A 9,038-nucleotide genomic window follows, 5' to 3' on the forward strand; every position below is an offset into this window, starting at 1 on the left:
TGATCACTGCTGTTGCTGGTTAAAATGACAAACAGCACCTCGTAACAGTTGTTGGCAACGACTGGCTGAAATGAAACTTTTTTTGTTTGTTTTTGAGTTTGTGCCTCTGAAAGCCTCCGGGCCTCAACACAACATGTAATCTAGACTCCAAAGATTGTCTTGAGGGTAAAAGAAGCATCACTCTGTAACACCACGGCGCAGTCATGGCGTTTTTTTGTTTTTCTGTTACACCAACTCCTACAAAGTGAGATGATTTCTCCAGTGAAACTTTCAGCTCACTGCGACACAGTTTCAGCAGTCAGCATCTCCCAGTTAAAATTGCATTCTTGTCTGATCAATAAAAGAAGTGGATCAAACTCTAGTAGTGAACACAACCTGCAGTAATTGGTGTGAGCAGCTATTGGAGAATATCCTGCACCACACTCATTAGGCTGATTTTATCTCATTGTGTAAATGCATACTTGATCAACATTTCATCTCTTCTACTGGTGTGTATATATTCATTTTTACTGTCTATTCTGAGCATCTCTTGCAGAAAAGTTTCTTTAAGGTTCAGTTTTTCCTTCTCGCTTGCCTCCTTTATAGGTTGCAGCTTCAGATTGTGAACATTGATTGGGCTGACACTCAAAACCCAAGCTACGATTCTCCTCTTCATTTCAAATTTGTTAAGAAGCTAAATAAATTTGAATAGTTAAATAGAAGTAGGATCAATGAGAGGATTTAATACATTCAGATTAAATCCTAAAAGTGCATTTTACACCACAGTTAGCCATCACTCCCACCGGACAAAACCTGAGAAAAAGAGAGAGAGAGCAGAAAAAAAAACACAACCTGCCCTACCTACACACAAACACACCAAGGAACATAACTGTGACCGATACTTCACACTTGTGTATGCTACCCTTAGGCAATATTATTTTGAAACAGTGCATAAACTTTTACTGCTATGCAGATGACACTGAGATATATTTTTCTATGAAGCCAGATAAAATGAATTAGTTCCTCAAAAATTAAGCATGTCTTTACAACATAACTGCTTGAAGGATCTGTATTTTTTTTTCTTAATCAAAATTCAAACAGAATCCAGTTATGGTACCTGGCCCTAGACATCTCACAAACACACTGTGTACTCAGATATTTGGGAACGTATTGATCTGGGCTCCAGTACTACTGGGAGGAACCTTTGAGTTTTTGTTTTCTGTTTTGTTTTGTTTTTTTAACCAGGATATGTCCTTTAGCTCACACATAAAACAAGTCTCTAGGACAGCCTTCTTTCACCTGCACAATATTGTCTGGAACATTCTGTCTCAGAGTGATGCTGACAAACTAGTCCATGCATTTGTAACTTCTGGGCTGGATTAGTGCAATGTTTTATCATTAGAATGACTCTCTGGAAAAAACAAAAAACAAAACAGCTGAGTCAAAGTGCTGCACCTTCTCTTTGCTGGCTCCAGGTAAAATCCAGAATAGAATTTAAAATCATTTTCCTTACATACAAAGTTCCCAATCATCAAACTCCAGTGTATCTCAAAGACTTCATTGTACCATATTATCCCAACAAAGCACTTCACTCCCAGACTGCAGGTTTACTTGTGGTTCCCAGAGTTTCCAAAAAGAGAATGAGAAGCAGAGACTTCAGTTTTCAGGTTCTGTTGCTGTGGAATCAACTCCCAGTTCGAGTTCAGGAGGAAGACACCTTCTCTACTTTAAAGTCAGGCGTAAAACTTTTCTTTTCGATAAAGTTTATATTTACAGTTGGCTCAAGTGATCCCAAACTATCCCTTAGTTATGCTGCTTTGGGCCTGGACTGCTATCTGTCTGTCCGTCCGTTCGTTCATCCCCCCTGTGTCTTCTGGATGTTTCTTCTTTTGTTTAAAGGAAAGCAAAGAAAAAACAAATCTTTCTCAAAGGCAGTTGTTTGAATTTTTTTTTTCTCTGTAATATATTATTAGATCTTCATGTTACTATTTGAAGTACCTTGAGATGACCTACGTTATGCATTGGCGCTATATAAATAAAACTGTACCGAATAGAACAGAATTTCTGAATATTTTTAGTTCCCAAGTGCATCTATCTCCAAAATTCTTGTGTGGTCTTTCAGTTAACTCAAATATTAAGACATTATTGTCTATAAAAGTAAATGTAAGCATAGAGCCCTGCTGTGTAAATATATATGGCATGTAAGTGACAAGAAACGCCTCAGATAGCACCTTCACAAATTGGTTTGCAAGAAATATCGGGTACAGTTTCTGTGAAGATGAAGCTCATAACTGTAGGAGGTGGCATGACAGAAATTCTCCTAAAGGTATACAGAACTGGTGGCGTAGGAGGAGCATCAATTGATGGCATTATAGCATAGAGGAAAGGTCCGTTAGAGTTCATCAACAGGCCCCAGACAGTGGCCGTCGGCCAGACTCAGCAGCTTGGCGATGTGTGGCGTAACAACCTCGGATCCTCTGGGATCCCAATCCAGTGTCAGGTTGGATGATGTGCTTGGCTGGGCATGGTTTCCACATATGCCAGGGTAAAATGGGAAACTGCTTTTCAATCCAAAATATTAGGGCTCCAGATAATCAATACAGAATAGGAAAACAGAGCCAGATGGAGAACATTTCATTATCTTCACCCAGTTCTAAATTAAAGGGGATCAAAGGGGATATTTTTGCTCCTAAACTGCCTTCAGTTAAATCTCATTCAACCAAACACACGTGTGATGCATAAAGAACCCTGGATGAATGAATCAAGTATTCTAAAGTGGTTTATTATTTATATTTTTCATCTCTCACTGTTGCCTCTTCTCCTTTGATCCATCCATCATTTTCTCCTAATCTGTTCTCTAAATGTCTTTGTATCAAAAGTCATTCCTAAATTATCTTTCTTTCTGCTACATTGGTTTATGGTCTCATAAAAGAAAATCAAATCTGGAAAAGTCACTTAGGGTGACGCCAGCTACGACGCTACATTACTTGAACACAAATATATTTTAGCCCCATAAAAGCAATAAAACTGACAAAATGTGGGTAAGTAAATTAAGAACCAGAAAATGAATGAAGACAACAAATGGAGACACTGTAATGATGAAGAATTAAGTCTTTGTGTATCTTTTTCTTCTGTGTTGATGCCAAGCACTCTCTGTTTGTGAAGTTTTGTCAGCTCACTTATTTATTCACACTTTTTGTCTCTTGGCTTCTCCCTCTGATTGGCCTTTCTTATCACACTTCCTCTGATCCATCTTCTCCACTCTGTCTTTTCTTTGAGGCGCTTTATCGTCCACTTTCTGTCCCCCAACTCTTCCTGTTCCTTTTACAACTCCCGGCTCCCATAATGCTCAGACTTTTGAAGAGCTTAGCGAGCACAGTGAACAGTAAACATTTTACAACATTTTTGGGAACTATAAAAAGGAGTCGCTTTATCTGAGTCCTAAATATTTTTTTTTTTTATAATGTCAGTGACTCAGTGCAAAGAAGTACACCTCCTCCGTAGTGGGGATATTTACAAAGTCGCCTTGCTCTCTGCTGCATGCTGCACTGAACGATGTGTGTGGGTTGGTGCAGGGTTTACAGTGTGGGAACACTTGATCGCATTTAAAGGTGAAATGTTGAGGGTTTGTCAAGTGTGTGTGTGTGTGTGTGTGTGTGTGTGTGTGTGTGTGTGTGTGTGTGTGTGTGTGTGTGTGTGTGTGTGTGTGTGTGTGTATGTATCACTGTGTATTCATGTGCACGTATATCTATATTTTGAGCCGTATAGGTTTGTCTGCTACCACATCATTATTGTTTTTCTTAGCAATTATAGTATACTATAATTAACGTTCTAATGCTATAAATTATATCAGAGTTTTCACAGAAAACTTTGAATACCATCCACTATTGTTCAAAAATCAGACAGAGCTCTAACACCCCTTAATTAAGAGCTAGGACCATTTTTGAAACCCTCATGCCTCAGAAAATAGTTAGTTCCTTAACTTATAATAAATATAAATGGTTTGTATTAGGAATTTTGGTGTGTTGAAATGCCGGAAGGTAAGTAGCAGTATAGACAGCTGATGTATATTGGTCCTGCTGTTGGTTTTAGTTTTTTGAAACTAGGCCTGGCCGATAAAAAGACAGCAATATGTAATGACTACAGATACTTCAATAGCAATATGTAAATTGTTTGATAGAAGAATTGATAGTCTCAGTTAAATGGATTAGACACAAACTGACATGAAAGCATCAAGCAAAAACACAGAGTGCGGTTGTATGAACAAGCTTCTAAGTGAGTTCCCTCCGTGGCTCATTAACAGCTGATCATATTTTGATAATGGAGGCCCTTCACCCTCTGTTGCTCTCCCTGTGGCTGCTGTGCAGGTCTCCCAAGGGGCGCTAGTCTGTGCCTCTGGGTTTTACTCACTTGTTTTACTTGTATCAAGATGAGACAATTTCTTTATCCCTGTATAGCTTAATTTATGTCAGAAGATTTATTTCAGTGTGTTTTTCATGTTTGTGTAAATAATAAAAGTCCAGTGGCCAAAGAAATTAACTATTAAAAGAAAGGTCATTAAACATGACTCGTTCCTGATAGACAGAAACGGAACATTTTATCCTGATAAATGTTCCAGCTATGTTGCCCACTTACTTCAAACCCTGTGTCGTATAGAGGCACGGTGATAAATGTAAGCCTGGCAGTTCAGCCTCTCCTCTTCATATTTTAAAGGCCTCATTAACATCCCTAAAGACCAATAACAACAACAATTACATATATACAACATATCAGACTCCAGCTGTGAGTGATCTTAGCTGTTTGTGCAGAACGTAGCCCTAGTCTGTTTTGCAAGTAGCCGAATTAACATTGTGATTGTCAGACGATATTTTGCACAGTATTAAAACACACATCAACTCTAATTAGCATTCCATTTTTGCTATAATTGGCTGTAATGTTCTTGCACATCCCACTAAAGGAGCAAAATCAATTTTTTAATTTGTATTTTCAAAGCTCCTTTTTTTCGAGAGAGAGAGAGAAATGCTGAAAAAGGGAGACACCCTTACCACAATGTAAATTTGTTGTCCTGACTGACAATTAATTAATCTGAGTTTTAAAGGTCAGAGGTGGATGCTATAATAAATTACTACTGTCAGCGAGTAATGAAATCAGTGAAGGTTAATGATTAACAGATTTTTTTTTTCCTAATTAATGTGACCACAAATACTGATTTTGACTCCACAAGTGCATTTTACACATCATAAAGTAGAACATAAACGTTACATTTTAAGTAAATACTAGTTTTCAGAGAAGGGAACAGTATGTTCTGCAGGTAGGAATAGACTCTAAAAAGACAAAGACGTGCAGTGTACAGTGCGTTATATCATCGTAAAGTATTTCTCCCCAGACGACTGACCCTCAGCGTCTGTTTGTTTTTTTTTCCTTATCAACACTAATGAAACATCTGTCTGCTGTTTCTCCAACAGAGACGGCACAGTTAATTGCAAATAGATTAGCCTACTAATTATGTCACTTTTCAACGTCCATGTTTGTTGGTGAGAGCTTCTGAATGAAAAAGGGAGGTGGGACGCGTGTCTGCCTTGATTTTTCCTTTATCCACAACCATGTAAATGTGCCTTTGTGAACATTCTTATTCACTTGTGTGTTGGGATATGCAGGGTATGATCATCTGTGCATTAGTGAGTGCGCTCTGGGTGTCAGCTTGCATCCTTGCCCAGTGTGCTCTGCTGTCTGACTGCATTCTTAACTATCAACCTTGGTAAGAAATAATGGGCTTTGAAAGCTTCGTGTGACCCCTGTCTTTCTTGCTATTTTCTTGATAAGTAATGCTGTCTTCCCCGTGGCGCTTTCTTTCATGAAATGTTTTACTTCTTCTTACAAGCTCAAGCTCGTGTCCCTCGTTTAGAGGGCAACACTTTGCCCCAATTGAGGAATCCTCAATAAGGCCATTAAGATCTGCCTCATTCTCATTTTTCTCTTTTTCTCTACGTGTGCGCATGTTTGTTGTGGAGGGACGATCCCTTAAGGCAGGCAGGGCAGGACAGCGGACTGCTTTCAAGGCCTTCACCTTTCACTCCTCCCTCAGCATAAACAGAGGAAAGAAGAAAGAGATCACAGGGAAGCAGAAAAGGTGATTTTGAAATACTTGTTTCCCAAATGTGAAAGAGGCAAAGGTAAAGATGCTACATAGTGGTGGGAAGTGAAGTGACAGAGAACATGAAACAGGAAGAGGTCAAGAGGTCGGGATTGACAAGCTGGGAAAATGAAGGAGCAGATGTAATGAGACACGCAGTGGTTCACAGATTCAGACCTTTCCCGGCTGGAGAAAAAAGTAAGGATGGAAGAGTGAGAATGATGGACAGAGATGCTAATGTAAACTTCAAACAGCACTTCAAATCTGGTAGATAGAGGATGAGCACTAGTACCTACAAACAAAGTAAGTTGAAATACAGTAACGTGAAATGAATGCTAATGAAAGATGATGAAAGAGGGCGAGCAAAGACAAAATAAAAAAGGAACATGAGAGAGGGAAGACGGAGAAGTGGTGGGAGGTGGTGTGACAGAAACATTCCAAACTTGACATAATCAGAAGGGAAAGTGGTTAGTGATTCCATAGTAAGCTATATGGGAAGGTGACCCTGCTGCCCCTGTGGGTATGTAAGTAGGCGTTCATGGAGCAGCCCAGAGGCGCTCAAGGGATGCAAAGCTGTTCCGAGGTCAGCACCAAAGGCACCGGCATGGTGCCTTTGCATTTAAAGGACTGGCAAATCCCCAGGCCCCAGATCAGATGAAATTAAAAATGCAAGCAGGAATACATCCTCCTCCAAGGGTTGGCCTTAGCGTACATGGGAGTAAGACAAAGGAAGGAATGAAGGAAAACTGGAATGAAAAAGGAGACGTGTGGTGAAACAGAGTGCCATCTAAAGGGGATCATGAATATGCTGAGACATAATAACTTTCATACATACACTTTACATCTTTCCAGTTACTTCTAGGATCATTCTGATGGAGAGTGGGAGGCTGGTCTATAAAAAGATAGACGGTAAGATGTGATCACCTCAAGCATCCCTGGCAAGAACAATAATTATCTCTGCTCATAAACATGGTGAGACACCAATAAACATTTATTTTTCTGTTTGAAACTTATAAATTACTGAAACTTTTGCTAGCTGTGAGTGTTTTCTATTTTACAATAACCTGTGAGATATTTCAGGAGGTGAAAGAGCTTAAATTCAGGAAGAGAGTGAACAAAAACAATTGTACATATGTGCAATCAAGTATAAATTTCTTTTTGAGTATGTTTTCCATCCACTCTATTTCCATAAATCAGATTTCATTTGAGAAACAAATTAAAGTGATTGCTGTCAAATACTGTTTTATAAAAACATGACATACAGAACTGATGCTATGAGGAAGGCAAAGAGAGAATCAGAAATGAATGTTAAATTAAATGGTGTGTGCTTGTACGAAACCTTCACTAGAAGTTTAGCAACACAGTTTAAAATTTTCTAAACCACAGACTTACATGGCAGAATAATCACTGCATGTCTACTTTCTAGAGTTTAGGAGATAGTAACATGATATAAATCTCCATCACATGCTAAAATCTGTTCCACGCACAAAATCTTATGAGTGAACCTCGACACATCCTGATTCAAGATTTCAAAGTGGCCGCGAAGCTCTACCTGAAGAAGGCACTAAAGGTCTGAGTTTCTGCATGTAATCTATGATGCACTTATGCATCTGCTTGTAGACAGCCAATCACACCTCTTTTGATTCCCTTGGGAATCAAACGAACAAAAGCTGCTGTTTCCCTCTCCAGCTTGACTGCATAAAAACACTTCAAACACACTGGAGGAAAAGCTGATCGTCACGGCCATCAGCTTTCTGATTGCATACAGCAATCCGCCACAACACTGAAACTGACAGGTGGAGTGAATAATATTGATTATCTTGTTACAGTGGCATGTGTCAAGAAGAGGGCGATATTAAGCAGCAAGTGAATAGACTGTTCTTCAAGTTGATGTGTGGGAAACAGAAAAGAAAAATCGGAAAGTGTAACAATATGAGGGACTTTGACGAGGGCCAAATTGTGATGGCTTGACGACTCGGAGCATCGCGTAGGGTTTTTTTGTCTACATCGGTTTGTACTTGGAGAAAGTACTCCAGGAAAGGGCAACTGGTGAAGAAACGACAGGATGCTCTAAGCTCACTGATGTACAATCCACAGAAGAGCTACTGTATCACAAACTGCTGAAAACCTCATTGCTGCTATAACAGAAAGAAGTCAGAACACAGGTGCAATGCAGTGTTTTGCAAATGGGAATGTCAATTTCAGTATATGCCAACTCTGGTCTATCACCAAAAGTGACTACAACAGAGCAACGAAAGAAGGTTGGCCTGGTCTGAAGAATCGTGTTTTCTTTTACATCATGTGTACATGGGGAAGAAACGGCACTAGGATGAATTTTTGGAAAAGTACAAGGCAGCAGAGGCAGTGTGATTCTCTGGATCATGTAAAGCTGGGAAACTTTGGGTCCTGCATTCATGTGGAAAGGTATTTTTGATAAGTAGTACATACTTAAACATTGCTGCAGATCACATGCACCCCTTTATAGCAATTGTTTTCCTGATGGCAAATAATGCTCCCTGACATACTGCAAACATTGCTCAGGAATGCTTTGAGGACTATGATGAAGAGCTCAAGGTGTTGACTTGGCCTTCATATTCCTTACATCTCAATCCAAAAGCTTAATCTATGGATCCCCGCCTTGCAACGCAAAGGACTTCGAGGATCTGCTGCTATTGGTACCTGATATCATAGGCGTCAGTTTAGGGGGGGACGGTGGGGATGTGTCCCCCCCACTATTTGTCAGGGGTCATTTTGTCTCCAACACATTCAAATTCTTCACATGTAAGCCGTTGTAAACCCAGTTATTTTCAGTAGTATAGAAAATTCCGACGCTCCTGAACGCACCATCCGCACTCGGCCGAGAGTTGCACAGACATGCAGCACACCTTCGTTAAAAAAAAAAAAAACGCGCAGATGTTAAATTTGC

This window comes from Acanthochromis polyacanthus, chromosome 1 (assembly GCF_021347895.1).
Source record: "Acanthochromis polyacanthus isolate Apoly-LR-REF ecotype Palm Island chromosome 1, KAUST_Apoly_ChrSc, whole genome shotgun sequence".
Lineage (NCBI taxonomy): Eukaryota > Metazoa > Chordata > Actinopteri > Pomacentridae > Acanthochromis > Acanthochromis polyacanthus.